At 40.1% G+C, this 15,946-nt stretch overlaps 4 non-coding genes across 4 annotated transcripts; all 4 read right to left on the reverse strand.

Annotated features, from left to right (window-relative positions):
• Window positions 1-9,180: 9,180 nt before the first annotated feature.
• On the reverse strand, window positions 9,181-9,252 carry TRNAW-CCA (transfer RNA tryptophan (anticodon CCA)). The gene has a single exon. It is a non-coding gene; the product is annotated as a tRNA-Trp (tRNA).
• Window positions 9,253-9,682: 430 nt separating this feature from the next.
• Window positions 9,683-9,754, reverse strand: TRNAW-CCA (transfer RNA tryptophan (anticodon CCA)). The gene has a single exon. It is a non-coding gene; the product is annotated as a tRNA-Trp (tRNA).
• Window positions 9,755-11,163: 1,409 nt separating this feature from the next.
• TRNAL-CAA (transfer RNA leucine (anticodon CAA)) lies at window positions 11,164-11,235 on the reverse strand. Its single transcript has one exon. It is a non-coding gene; the product is annotated as a tRNA-Leu (tRNA).
• A 923-nt stretch (window positions 11,236-12,158) lies between these two features.
• TRNAW-CCA (transfer RNA tryptophan (anticodon CCA)) lies at window positions 12,159-12,230 on the reverse strand. The gene has a single exon. It is a non-coding gene; the product is annotated as a tRNA-Trp (tRNA).
• Between the last annotated feature and the right edge of the window lie 3,716 nt (window positions 12,231-15,946).

Genomic DNA, 15,946 nt, shown 5'->3' on the forward strand with positions numbered 1-15,946 from the left:
AAAATTGATGTTACCAGCAGATACTGTGGTTCTGTTACGGTTTGAGTGCTGAACACTTGACGGTCCCACGGTTGGCAAGTTGGAACTGTGAGATTCACTACGTGCACCACTGGTATTTTGTGGAAAAGCACATGTAAGATTCTGCAACAGTCTCTGCTGATACTCCTGCATGCGTGCATCCCTTTCTATGGCAGGAATAATTTCTGCAAATTTACTTTTGTACCGGGGATCTAACAGTGTGGCAACCCAGTAGTCAGGATTATTTCTAATTCTCACAATTCGAGGGTCATGTTGCAGGTAGTGCAGCAAGAAGGCACTCATGTGTGTTGCGCATCCAGGAGCACCAAGTCCCTGTTGTGTTGGTGGCGAGGTAACAATCATGCTTCCTTCCTCTGTCCTCTCCCCCCAACCTCGCACAACAGAAATGTGATCAAGGTCTCCCTCATCTGATGAGTCTTCCATCAGTTCGTCCTCCACTTCTTCCTGGGCTCCTGCACCTTCCTCACTAGTTTGGCTGCTACCATGCGCCCTGGTAAAACCATCTCCCCCACCCTCACATGCCTGCCGCCTTGGTGCTGCCGACCGTCTGGACCTTGCAGATGTTAGCCCTTCCGCATACAACTCCTCCTCCTCTACTTCCTCCACCTCCTCTTGTGCCACCACCTGACTCCGAATTCTGTTTAACATGTGCTCCAGCATGTAAATCACCGGAATAGTCATGCTGATAATGGCATCATCAGCACTAAACATCTTCGTCGCCATTTCAAAACTGTGCAGAAGGGTGCATAGGTCCCTGATCTGAGACCAGTCCTCCAGCGTGATTTGCCCCACCTCTGAATCTCGTTGGCCCAGGCTATACGTCAGAACGTATTGCACCAGGGCTTGTCGGTGCTGCCACAGTTGCTGCAACATGTGCAGAGTTGAATTCCACCGGGTAGGCACATCGCATTTTAGCCGGTGAAGTGGCAGGCCCAACGACTTCTGTAGAGGTGTAAGTCGCTGAGCTGCGGGATGCGAACGGCGGAAGTGAGCACACAGCGACCGTGCCCTCTGCAGAAGGCCATCTAGTCTGGGATAGTGGGCTAAAAATTGCTGGACAACCAGGTTCAACACGTGAGCCATACAAGGCACGTGTGTGACATTGCCCGGCGAAGGGCCGCACCCAGGTTTGCAGCATTGTCGCACACAGCCTTCCCTGGTTTCAGGTCCAGTGGAGACAACCATTCATGAAATTGGTTCTCCAGAGCTGACCACAACTCCTCAGCTGTGTGACTCACATTTCCCAGACATTTCAATGTAAAAACCGCCTGATGACGTTGAGCCCTACTGCCAGCATAGTAAGGAGGTGTGCAGGATCCCTTCTGCGCAGTTAGAAAGCTTGTGGCATGACCAGACAGGCTTTGGGTGCAGGTAGAAGACCGAGAGGAGGTTGAGGAGGCAGAAGCAGTGGAGGAACTTTGACATAAAGAGGATTGACGCACAACTCGTGGGGACGGCAAGACTTGGACAGCAGCCCCTTGTCCTGCTGTCACCATAGTTACCCAGTGCCCAGTCAGCGACATGTAACGCCCCTGTCCATGTCTACTCGTCCAAGTGTCTGTGGTGAAATGCACCCTGTCACACACAGAGTTTCTCAAAGAAGCGGTGATGTTGTGTGCGACATGCTGGTGGAGCGCAGGCACACCTTTCTTTGAGAAGTAGTGCCGACTGGGCATCTGGTACTGGGGCACTGCGACGGACATAAGGTCTCGAAAATCCTCTGTGTCCACCAGGTGGAAAGGCAGCATTTCTGTAGCCAAGAGCTTGCAGATGGTGAAATTCAACCTCTTAGCTTTCTCATGGCTAGGAGGAAATGGTCTTTTACTTGTCCACATCTGAGGGACCGAGGGCTGGCTATTGTGCTTAGACGCGGTTGATAAGGGTGTCCCCGGCAAACTGCCGGTCTGTGAGGAAGATGCAGGCGGACATGTTAGGTTGCCTTGATCCAAAGGTGGTGCTATAGATGTCGGACAGCCCTCAACACCAGCTGGTGTTACCACCTCCAAAGAAAATGATGACCTGCCAATCACGCTGGCTGTTGCGGGTAAAGAGGTGGCAGGTCTGCGCCCCAAAACAGGTGTGACTGCTGTCCCCCCAGTCACAGAGGATGAAGAGGCCGCGGATGCACAAGATATGGCAGACGGTGATTGGCCCGGCCGGCTAGGCCGCATTGTAGCACACTGAGCTTCCCACTGCAACTTTTGCTTCATGTCCATGTGCCGGTTCATGCATGAAGTACTCAAACTATGTATTTTTTGGCCTCTACTTAGCTTTTGCTGACAAATGTTACAGATAACACGAGTTGGGTCATCTTTATCGATCTGAAAAAATGCCCAGGCTATGCAAGGCTTAGCACCCATGCGACCTGAAGAGCCACCACGACTTGTGGTGAGAGGCAGAGTTGTGTTTGAGGATGCAGTTGTTGACGTGCTTCCAGTACTACGTCTCTGTCCAGGAAGGTGCAACCTGACCTCATCGTCACTAGCATCTTCCTCCACCTCCTCTGCTGACCTCATCTCTTGGCTGACTGTGGGTTGACAGTAAGTGGGATCTCCAACCTCATCATCATCACCCTGTGCGTTATCACACCCGTCGTCCTCAGAGCCAACCTGTTCCTGCCCTGACAAAAAACTAAAGTTGTCGCTCCAATCAGGTATTTGAGTCTTATCATCGTCTTCCTCATTGTCTCCACAACAGGATTTACACTTTGGGAATGAGGGTCTACATTATGGTCACAACCTTCTGCGTCTGGTCCTGGATCCGACTCATAAAGATTCTGGGCATCAGTGCAGATCATTTCCTCGTCTGGATTCACAGAAGCGCTGGAGTCGACCTCTGATTCCCAGGCTATAGTATGAGTAAACAGCTCTGCAGACCCAACCATCTGTTCTACCTCATACTCAGACGGGCAGCTGGAGATTTGGGAGCTGTGAGGAAGCAAGTGCGATTTGCTTGACACCTTTGAGGACTGGAGTATTTGTGATGTTGAAGTTGATGTGGAGGAGAGCCCACTTAAAGGAGCACTTGATATCCGTTGAAGCACCTGCTGTTTTTGTGCCTCATCTGGAATTTGTAGCGATTGGCGTGGCCGTAAGAAAGGGATCTTATCACATTGTCCGCTAAAAGAAGTAGACATTTTAGTTTGGCTGGAAGATGGTCTTTCTTCTGCAGATGTTACTGTTGCTTTAACACCTACCCCACGGACACAACCTTTTTTCCCCTTCCCAACACGCCTATTCCCCTTTCCACCAGCAGCAGGCCTTTTTCCACTCATTTTGGTGGTTAACTAATTCACAACTCTGGAGTTGTTTGCACAAAAAACCAATGGATGGTAACCGAGCAGAGCTGAGTGGCCAAACTGTGGTATTAGGCCAAAACTATTGGCTGGGTTAGATGCAGAAAAAAATTATTTTGAATTTGCAACCTGATGGAGATCAGTATAGATGGACTAATACAAATAGTCCCACACACTGCTAGAAGCCCAAATATTTTTTCAGAGGTACTGTAGATGCAGATAAAAATTATTTTTAATTTGCATCCTGATGGAGGTCAGTATAGATGGACTAATAGACCAAGTCCCACACACCGCTAGAAGCCCAAATATTTTTTCAGAGCTAGATGCAGAAAAAAATTATTTTTAATTTGCAACCTGATGGAGGTCAGTATAGATGGACTAATAGACCAAGTCCCACACACTGCTAGAAGCCCAAATATTTTTTCAGAGCTAGATGCAGAAAAAAATTATTTTTAATTTGCAACCTGATGGAGGTCAGTATAGATGGACTAATAGACCAAGTCCCACACACCGCTAGAAGCCCAAATATTTTTTCAGAGCTAGATGCAGAAAAAAAATATTTTTAATTTGCAACCTGATGGAGGTCAGTATAGATGGACTAATAGACCAAGTCCCACACTCTGCTAGAAGCCCAAATATTTTTTCAGAGCTAGATGCAGAAAAAAATTATTTTTAATTTGCAACCTGATGGAGGTCAGTATAGATGGACTAATAGACCAAGTCCCACACACCGCTAGAAGCCCAAATATTTTTTCAGAGCTAGATGCAGAAAAAAATTATATTCAGTTTGCAACCTGATGGAGGTCAGTATAGATGGACTAATAGAATGATGCTATGCCCAAAAGATTTTACTTCACTAGGTGCAGTAAAAAAATTGGTATTCTATACACAGGTGTTATATCTTGCAACACAGATAGGCTACTTCACTGACTAACACACTCTGCAATAGGCCAAAAAGGATTAGCTTTGCTAGATTCAGCCAAATGCTGTGAAAAAAACTTGCACAGCACTGGCACAGACCTGCCTGGCAAAAACTGATAGGAACTCATGTAACCTAGTCCTGAAAAGGACTCCAATTACAATTAGTCTTTACTCCCACAATCTATCTATTTAAGAGCACAGACCTCCCTGATAAAAGTCGTAGGAAATGCTGTAACCTAGTCCTTAAAAGGACTGCAATCACAACTATTCCCTACTCCCAAGCTATCTGTAGATTTGTGCGAAAATTGGCTTGAAATTAACAAGGTATAGCGCACACAGCAACAGCGGTGCCTTCTAACACGCAGCTGCAGCAGTGAGAAAATGGTGGCGACGGGGAAAATGGCTTGGTCTTATAGGGCAAGGACATGTGACATACACTGCCAATGACACATGCCCTTGCTTGTGTGAAAAAAAGCACTTCGCTCCGTGTGTGCGCTGCTGATAGGCTGACAGATTGCACCTCCCCACTGCAAATGCGGGAAAGAGAAAAAAAAATGAAGCTCTTCATTGTTCCTGCAGAGATCCATCCCCTGCCCCTCCCCCCACCCCGCTGTACACTCAAACTGCGTATTAACATTAATTTTCATCATTACTGAGAAAAAATCCAGTTATGATTTTGGTGCACGAACAGTTATCGAACATAACCTCGAACAGCCGAATTTTTCTCAAATTGTTCGTGTTCGCCGAACGGCTCGAACACCGCCCAAAACAGCTCGAATTTGAGATTGGCTAACAGTTCGAGTAGAACAACGCTCATCTCTAATCTTAACATTGGGAATGCAGGGTTTTCCTGTTTAAAATTTAGAATCTAGTAAAGAACCCTTTTTTCTTATAGATTCAAAGATGACAATGCTATGATCAAAGTGAAAGTAGATCCCGACGTGCCTTAAATATTCAATGTTTTGATTTTGTTTCCCGATGATTTTTCTCAACAAAGAATTGTTTGTAAAATATTATTCTATAACATTCAACTAAAAGACAATTTTTCAGACACTGTGCTGACAGATAGCAACACAGATTTTAATCCAGACATGGGTTAAGTTATGAAAAAGTTTTTTTACCTCGACGTTATTTGAACACGCAACCTTCTGATGTGGAGTCAGACGCGCTACCGTTGCTCCACGAGGTCATATGACAATAAACTTTCTGCCCATAATATAACTGACTTAAAAAGTGCATGAAGAAATCGTGGCACACCTTCTCGAATTTTGCTACTTTTACTTACAGACTGAAAAAGACATAAACAAGGACGAATGAACATCTTGATAATGGTAATGCAGGCATTTCCAGTTTAAATTTAGAATATAGTAATGAACACTTTTTTCATAGAATCATAGAATCATAGAATGTAGAGTTGGAAGGGACCTCCTGGGTCATCTGGTCCAACCCCCTGCTCAAAGCAGGATTCACTAAATCATCTCAAACAGATGTCTGTCCAGCCTCTGTTTGAAGACGTCCATTGAAGGGGAACTCACCACCTCTCGTGGCAGCCTGTTCCACTCATTGACCACCCTCACTGTCAAAAAGTTTTTTCTAATATCTAATCTGTGTCTCCTCCCATTTAGTTTCATCCCATTGCTTCTAGTCTTTCCTTGTGCAAATGAGAATAAAGATGATCCTTCTACAATGTGACAGCCCTTGACATATTTGTAGACAGCTATTAAGTCTCCTCTCAGTCTTCTTTTTTGCAAGCTAAACATTCCCAAATCCTGCAACCGTTCCTCATAGGACATGGTTTGCAGACCAGTCACCATTCTGGTCGCTCTTCTCTGAACTTGCTCCAGTTTGTCTATGTCTTTTTTAAAATGTGGTGCCCAAAACTGTACACAGTATTCCAGATGAGGTCTGACCAAAGAGGAGTAAAGTCCGATAATGACTTCACGTGATCTAGACTATATGCTTCTGTTAATACATCCCAGAATTGTATTTGCCTTTTTTGCTGCTGCATCACACTGTTGACTCATGTTCAGTCTATGATCTATTAGTATACCTAAGTCTTTTTCACATGTACTGTTGCTTAGCTCTATTCCTCCCATTCTGTATATGCTTTTTTCATTTTTATTGCCCAGATGTAGTACTTTGCATTTTTCCCTGTTAAAAACCATTCTGTTGGTTGCTGCCCACTGCTCCAGTTTATTTAGGTCTTTTTCAATCCTCTCTCTCTCTTCTCTAGTATTAGCTATCCCTCCTAGCTTTGTGTCATCAGCAAATTTAATCAGTTTACCCTCAATTCCTTCATCTAAATCATTGATAAAGATGTTGAACAATACAGGTCCCAGGACGGAGCCCTGTGGTACCCCAATTGAGACATTCATCCAGCTGGATGTGAAGCCATTTACAACCACCCTTTGAGTCCGATCACTAAGCCAGTTATGAATCCACCTAACAGTTGCCTGGTCCATTGCATACTTGGTCATTTTTTCAATAAAGATGGTGTGAGATACTTTGCCAAATGCTTTGCTGAAGTCAAGATATACTATATCTACAGCATTTCCCTGATCCACCCAGTCAGTGATTCTGTCATAGAAGGAAATTAAGTTAGTCTGACATGACTTGTTAGTTACAAACCCATGCTGACTCTGGTTAATCACTTCATTCTTATCCATGTACTTACATACATGTTGTTTAATAATTTGTTCAAAGATCTTTCCTGGTATAGAAGTCAGACTCACCGGCCTATAGTTCCCTGGGTCCACCTTCTTCCCCTTTTTGAAGATAGGAACAACATTTGCTCTTCTCCAGTCTTCTGGGACTTCTCCTGTTCTCCAAGAATTTTCAAAGATTATGGAGAGTGGTTCTAAAATTTCTTCTATGATCTCCTTCAGTACTCTGGGGTGTAATTCATCTGGACCTAGAGACTTGAACTCATTTATGTTAGCTAAATATTCCCTCACAATCTTTCTGTTTACAGATAACTTGGATTCTTCTATTCCTTTAAAACGACAGTGAAGATCAGTTGATGATACATTTTCTTTCTGAGAGAAAACAGATGCAAAATACGAATTAAAAAGTTTGGCCTTCTCAACATACTCTCTTACCATTTCTCCATTTTCATCCTGTAAAAATTCTATAGCATATTTGACTTTTCTTTTACTTTTGACATACCCCCAAAATCCTTTTTTGTTGCTTTTGACATCTCTTGCAAGCCTTAATTCATTGTCAGCTTTAGTTAACCTGATACGTGCACTACAGGATCTGCAGACTGCATTATAATCTTCTTTAGATATGCCTCCCTCTTTCCATTTAATAAACATTTCTTTCTTTTTAGCATGTGTTTAAGTTCTGTGTTCATCCATCCTGGTTTCCTTAAATGCTTCCCATTCTTCCTACTTTTCGGGATTGTTAACGATTGTGCTTTGAGAATCTCATTTTTAAAAATTTCCCATCCTTCCTGGACATTTTTGTCCTTAAGGACATCCAGCCTTGGATCCCTCCTATTCTCTTTCTGAGTCTCTTAAAATCTGCCTTTCTAAAATCTAACCTTGAAGTTTGAGTCTTCACATGTCTTCCTCCTCTAGTTATCGAAAATTCTATAATAGCATGATCGCTGCCTCCTAGGGTCCCAGCCACCTTTACCTCCTCAACCATTTCATCCCTGTTTATAAGGATTAGATCCAAAGTAGCAGATCCCCTTGTTTTCTCCCCTACCTTTTGGAAGATAAAGTTGTCAGCAAGAGAGGATAAGAATTTGCTTGACCTGTTAGTTTTACTTGAGAGAGATTCCCAACAAATGTCTGGATAGTTGAAATCTCCCATGACCACTACGTCATATTTTTTGGAGAACTTGGTCATTTGATACATAAAGAGGTCATCCATATCTTCAGCTTGCCCAGGTGGCCTGTAGTAAATGCCTACAATGGTGTCCTTTCCGTTGTTCTCTCCTTGTATTCTTACCCAAACAGTTTCCACAGAACTCCCAGTCTCTGAAGCTTCAATCTCTGTGCAGATATACGCTTTTCTAACATACAATGCGACACCTCCTCCTCGTTTATCAAGTCTGTTTCTTGCAAATAAGTTGTATCCTTTTAGCCTTTTATTCCAATCATGTGTATCGTCCCACCAAGTTTCAGTGATTCCAATGACATCATATTCCTTTTCCTGCATTAGTAGTTCCAATTCTTATGGTTTCTTATGGTTTCAAAGATGACAATGCTATGATCAAAGTGAAAGGAGATCCCGAGGTGCCTTAAATATTCAATGTTTTGATTTTGTTTCCCGATAATTTTTCTCATCAAAGAATTGTTTGTAAGATATTAATCTATAACATTCAACTAAAAGACACTTTTTAAGACACTGTGATGACAGATAACAACACAGCTTCAATTTTAATCCAGACATGGGTTAAGTTATGAAAAAGTTTTTTGACCCCCGACATTATTTGAACACACAACCTTCTGATCTGGAGTCAGAAGCGCTACAGTTGCACCTCGAGGTCATATGAAAAGTAACTTTCCGCCCATAATATAACTCACATAAAAAGTGCATGAAGAAATCGTGACACACCCTCTCGAAATTTGCTACTTTTACACAAAGACTGAAAAAGACATAAACAAGGACGAATGAACATCTTGATACTGGGAATGCAGGGTTTTCCAGTTTAAAATTCAGCGTCTAGTTAAGAACCCTTTTTTCTTATGGATTCAAAGATGACAATGCTATGATCAAAGTGAAAAGAGATCCCAAAGTGCCTTAAATATTCAATGTTTTGATTTCACTTCCCTACGATTTTTCTCATCAAATAATAGTTTATAAGATATTAATTTATAACATTCAACTAAGAGACACTTTTTCAGACACTGTGCTGATAGATAGCAACAAAGCGTCAATTTTAATCCAGGCATGGGTTAAATTATGAAAAAGTTTTTTGACCCCGACATGATTTGAACATGCAACCTTCTGATCTGGAGTCAGACGCGCTACCGTTGCACCACGAGGTCATATGAAAAGAAACTTTCCGCCCATAATATAACTCACTTAAAAAGTGCATGAAGAAATCGTGGCACACCTTCTCGAAATTTGCTACTTTTACTTACAGACTGAGAAAGACATAAACAAGGACGAATGAACATCTTGATATTGGGAATGCAGGGATTTCCAGTTTAAAATTTAGAATCTAGTAATGAACACTTTTTTCTTATGGTTTGAGAGATAACAATGCTATGATCAAAGTGAAAAGAGATCCCGAAGTGCATTAAATATTCAATGTTTTGATTTAGTTTCCCGATGATTTTTCTCATCAAAGAATTGTTTATAAGATATTAATCTATAACATTCAACTAAAAGACACTTTTTTAGACACTGCGCTGACATATAGCAACACAGTTTCAATTTTATTCCAGACATGGGTTAAGTAATGAAAAAGTTGCTTGACCCTGGCGTGATTTGAACACGCAACCTTCTGATCTGGAGTCAGACGCGCTACTGTTGCACCACAAGGTCATATGAAAAGAAACTTTCCGCCCATAATTCACTTAAAAAGTGCATGAAGAAATCATGCACACCTTCTCGAAATTTGCTACTTTTACTTACAGACTGAAAAAGACATAAACAAGGACGATTGAATATTTTGGTATTGGGAATGGAGGGTTTTCCAGTTTAAAATTTAGAGTCTAGTAAAGAACCCTTTTTTCTTATGGATTCAAAGATGACAATGCTATGATCAAAGTGAAAGCAGATCCCGACGTGCCTTAAATATTCAATGTTTTGATTTTGCTTCCTGATTATTTTTCTCATCAAATAATTGTTTATGAGATATTAATCTATAACATTCAACTAAAAGACACTTTTTCAGACACTGTGCTGACAGATAGCAAAACACCTTCCATTTCAATCCAGACATGGGTTAAGTTATGAATAAGTATTTTGATCTCGACATGATTTGAACACGCAACCTTCTGATGTGGAGTCAGACGCGCTACCGTTGCTCCACGATGTCATATGAAAATAAACTTTCCGCCCATAATATAACTCACTTAAAAATTGCATGAAGAAATCGTGGCACACTTTCTCGAAATTTGCTACTTTTACTTACAGACTGAAAAAGACATAAACAAGGATGAATGAACATCTTGATATTGGGAATGCAGGGATTTCCAGTTTAAAATTTAGAATCTATTAATAAACCCTTTTTTCTTATGGTTTCAAAGATGACAATGCTATGATCAAAGTGAAAAGAGATCCCGAAATGCATTAAATATTCAATGTTTTGATTTCGTTTCACGATGATTTTTCTCATGAAAGAATTGTTTATAAGATATTAATCTATAACATTCAACTAAAAGACACTTTTTTAGACACTGCGCTGACAGATAGCAACACAGTTTCAATTTTAATCCAGACATGGGTTAAGTAATGAAAAAGTTGCTTGACCCTGGCATGATTTGAACACGCAATCTTCTGATCGGGAGTCAGACGTGACACTGTTGCACCACAACATCATACGAAAAGAAACTTTCCGCCCATAATTCACTTAAAAAGTGCATGAAGAAATCGTGGCACACCTCGAAATTTGCTACTTTTACTAACAGACTGAAAAAGACATAAACAAGGACGAATTAATATCTTGGTATTGGGAATGGAGGGTTTTCCAGTTTAAAATTTAGAGTCTAGTAAAGAACCCTTTTTTCTTATGGATTCAAAGATGACAATGCTTTGATCAAAGTGAAAAGAGAACCCAACGTGCCTTAAATATTCAATGTTTTGATTTAGCTTCCCTATGATTTTTCTTATCAAATAATTGTTTATAAGATATTAATTTATAACATTCAACTAAAAGACACTTTTTCAGACACATAGCAACACAGCTTCAATTTTAATCCAGACATGGATTAAGTTAGGAATAAGTTTTTTGACCCCGACGTGATTTGAACACGCAACTTTCTGATCTTGAGTCAGACACGCTACCGTTGCGCCACAAGGTCACATGAAAAGAAACTTTCCGCCCGTAATATAACTCACTTAAAAATTGCATGAAGAAATCGTGGCACACCTTCTCGAAATTTGCTACTTTTACTTACAGACTGAAAAAGACATAAACAAGGACAAATGAACATCTTGATATTGGAAATGCAGGGATTTCCAGTTTAAAATTTAGAATCAATTAATGAACCCTTTTTTCTTATGGTTTCAAAGATGACAATGCTATGATCAAAGTGAAAAGAGATCCTGAAATGCATTAAATATTCAATGTTTTGATTTAGTTTCACTATGATTTTTCTCATGAAAGAATTGTTTCTAAGATATTAATCTATAACATTCAACTAAAAGACACTTTTTTAGACACTGCGCTGACAGATAGCAACACAGTTTCAATTTTAATCCAGACATGGGTTAAGTAATGAACAAGTTGCTTGACCATGGTGTGATTTTAACACGCAAACTTCTGATCTAGAGTCAGACGCGCTTCCGTTGCACCACAAGATCATACGAAAAGAAACTTTCCGCCCATAATTCACATGAAAAGTGTATGAAGAAATCGCGCAAACCTCGAAATTTGCTACTTTTGCTCACAGACTGAAAATGACATAAACAAGGACGAATGAACATCTTGATATTGGGAATGCAGGGTTTTCCTGTTTAAAATTTAGAATCTAGTTAAGAACCCTTTTTTCTTATGGATTCAAAGATGACAATGCTATGATCAAAGTGAAAGGAGATCCCGACGTGCCTTAAATATTCAATGTTTTGATTTTGTTCCCCGATGATTTTTCTCATCAAAGAATTGTTTGTAAGATATTAATCTATAACATTCAACTAAAAGACACTTTTTTAGACACTGTGCTGACAGATAGCAACACAGCTTTAGTTTTAATCCAGACATGGGTTAAGTTATGAAAAAGTTTTTTGACCCCGACGTGATTTGAACACGCAACCTTCTGATCTGGAGTCAGACGCGCTACCATTGCGCCACGAGGTCATATGAAAAAAAACTTTCCGCCCATAATATAACTCACTTAAAAAGTGCATGAAGAAATCGTGGCACACCTTCTCGAAATTTGCTGCTTTTACTTACAGACTGAAAAAGACATAAACAAGGACGAATGAACATCTTGATATTGGGAATGCAGGGATTTCCAGTTTAAAATTTAGAATCTAGTAATGAACACTTTTTTCTTATGGTTTCAAAGATAACAATGCTATGATCAAAGTAAAAAGAGATCCCGAAGTGCATTAAATATTCAATGTTTTGATTTTGTTTCCCGATGATTTTTCTCATGAAAGAATTGTTTATAAGATATTAATCTATAACATTCAACTAAAAGACACTGCGCTGACAGATAGCAACACAGTTTCAATTTTAATCCAGACATGGGTTAAGTTATGAATAAGTTTTTTGACCCTGGCGTGATTTGAACACGCAAACTTCTGATCTAGAGTCAGACGCGCTACCGTTGCAGCACAAGATCATACGAAAAGAAACTTTCCGCCCATAATTCACATGAAAAGTGTATGAAGAAATCGTGCAAACCTTCTCGAAATTTGCTACTTTTGCTCACAGACTGAAAATGACATAAACAAGGACGAATGAACATCTTGATATTGGGAATGCAGGGTTTTCCAGTTTAAAATTTAGACCCTAGTAAAGAACCCTTTTTTCTTATGGATTCAAAGATGACAATGCTATGATCAAAATAATCCCCTACAACTAGAATGCACAACAGACAGTAATGAAAATCAAATAAACTTTATTGAATAAAATCGACACAATAAAGAAAAATACAGAATCCGACAGGTGATGTAATACGGGATAAAGTGCCAAAACAGATAAATAGATAGATATACAAAATCATGGGAAATTGTGTAAAATATTAGAAGTAGCAGAAAATACTCAAGACTTAAATATACCCAAGAAAATGTATAAAGATACTCATCTAAAATCTGGTGGGTATAAGCGAACATAATAACAAGATAAAATTATCTCAAAAGTGCAGAAAGTGGATTTGTGGATAAGAAACTTTTCAAAATTTGCATACATCACAAAATTGTAAAAAATATAAATACTTGTGATATTTCCCATAATAATGGAATAAAATGACAGTGCTAATAATAGTGCAAATATGCAACAGTAAATGCAGAAGAGGTAGTTCAACATTTAGAATATAATATCCACAGTTAGAGCTGATAATCCCTCATATGCTAAGGAGGGAGGCAAATGTAGAAAGCAGTAAAATAGGCATGCTTACCAACAGTATGTAAGCACTGAACCCCGCGTATTCCGACGCGCGTTTCGCCTTGCTGGCTTTAACGAGGGATAATGAAAACATGGGTATAGGGTCCTTTAATAAAGTCCATTGGCCAATGGAATGAAAATAGGTAATTATGGACCCCCACAACAGGTGATCGTGCGGGGCCGTCCACAAATCCCAGCGCCACCTCCGCATCACGTGACGCGACCCAAAGGTCGCGGCACAAGAGCGGACATGACGTCTGGATGCGTTCCACCGTGGGACGCACGGCGCCATCCCCACCTCATACGGCGCGACCAAAGGTCGCGACACAGAAGCAGAAATGACGTCTAAGTGCGCTCCACCATGGGACGCAGAGTGCGCTCCACCGTGGAACGCATGTGGAAGATGAAATAACGGGGATGATAAAGAGGAAGTGATGAAAGCAAAGAATAAAGTATAAATAAATAATATATTGCTCAAAACATATTAGTGGTATAACCCGATACACAATAATCATGATTAATACTAAGTCCACAGTGATCTCCTGACCAAATAATGATACATATAATTATCCAAAATTAACAATAATTAAATGAAAATTATAATATAAAGTAACCAATATAAACATAGAATTAAATCCAGAAGAAGGGAGAGTGCCATTTATATATACTCTGTGCAAGGTAAATAGTCATCCGTCCAAGTGAATAAATTCCGGCCAAAGGAATAAAAGGGTAAATCGTTGGCAAAAGAACTACAAAATAAACCAAAAATTAAAATCTTATAAAATCAGAAAATAAAAATAAAACGAATAAAAATTAATAACAATTGAGAACAAGGACCAAGTAATAGGGACAAAAAAACTCAAAGAAAAGGTGCAAAACTTACCGTTTCATTGAGGCCCCTTGGGGTGAGGGTGTCCAAAAGAGTAATCCATTTTACTTCCTTCTGTGCAAGAATTTTCTTCCAATTTCCACCTCTCTGATCTACATAGACTCGATCAATGCCCCTGATTAGCAACTTCGAACTGTCACAATTATGGTAATATTTAAAGTGGCGTGGTAACGTTTTTAGTTCCGTTGAATCAGAACTTCCTTTAGCCGCCTCAATGTCTAACACATGTTCTCTAGCACGTCTTCTAAGTTCACGTGTAGTTAGACCCACATAATATTTATTACAGGGACAATTGGTTAGGTAGATGATGCCAATGGTTTTACAAGAGATAGTATGGATAATTTTATAATTTTTTGTCATAGATGAATCTGTGAAGAATTCCGTTTTGGCAATGTTTGGACAAGTGACACAGGATCCACAGGGTTTACAGCCCCATTTCGGCTTTCCGGTATTGAAGATTGTTTTTTGATCATCTTTTTTGATGTAACTATGTACTAGTAAATCCTTCAGGTTATGCGAACGGCGATAGGTAATCGCCGGATATTTTGCAATATAATTAACGAGGACAGGATCCAAAGTAAGTATGTTCCAATAGTTCTTAAGACTCGCCCACATGTCTTTGTTGCCAGAATTGTATGTAGATATAAATCTGACAATGTCATTGTCCTTCCTTAACTTAGTGTTATATAAAAGTGTATTTCTTTTTGCAAATCTTGCACGACGATAACCTCGTTGAATAGATTTATTTGAGTAGCCACGTTCTTGGAAACGCATGGTAAGGTCCTGTGATTGTTTCTCAAAGTCATAATCATTAGAACAAATCCTGCGCATGCGTAAGAATTGGCCTATCGGTATACTATCGATGAGTTTCCTCGGATGTGAAGAATCTGCGCGCAGTAAGGAGTTAGTAGCCGTTTCTTTTCTAAAAACATCTGTTTGAATCGTGCCCGTAGTGTCAATCTCCGATCGTACATCTAAAAAGTCCATATTTTTGCGCCCCATCTTGTAAGTTAATTTGATGTTCAAGGTATTGTTGTTCAAGGATTGCATGAAGATAGACAATTCTTCATCTGTGCCCTGCCATAAGAATAGAACATCATCTATGAAACGATGCCAGGATAGAACTTTATCCAAATGAGGCAGAGAATCAGATGAAAAGATGTCCTTCTCCCACAGCCCCAGGAACAGGTTAGCATAAGAGGGCGCACAAGCTGCCCCCATTGCTGTACCCCGGAGCTGTAGGAAAAAAGATCCATCAAACAGAAAAAAATATGTGTCAAGGCAAATGCCAAAAGATCAAGGACAAAATTAATGAATGGAACATCGTGTTTAGACATTTCTAAAAAATATCTGGCCGATCGTAGGCTATCATTGTGATTAATCGATGTGTATAGAGATTCTACATCGCATACAACAATCACCGTATTGGTATCAACAATTAATCCATCCATTTTTTTGAGAAAATCAGAAGTGTCTTTGAGATAAGAAGGCAATGTCTCGACCAGAGGTCTGAGAATGTGATCAATAAAACGGCAAATAGGCTCACACATATTCTCAATTCCTGACACTATCG

Source organism: Phyllobates terribilis, unplaced genomic scaffold (assembly GCF_046119375.1).
Source record: "Phyllobates terribilis strain yellow unplaced genomic scaffold, ASM4611937v1 Scaffold_11__3_contigs__length_659146591, whole genome shotgun sequence".
In the NCBI taxonomy this organism is placed as follows: Eukaryota; Metazoa; Chordata; class Amphibia; order Anura; family Dendrobatidae; genus Phyllobates; species Phyllobates terribilis.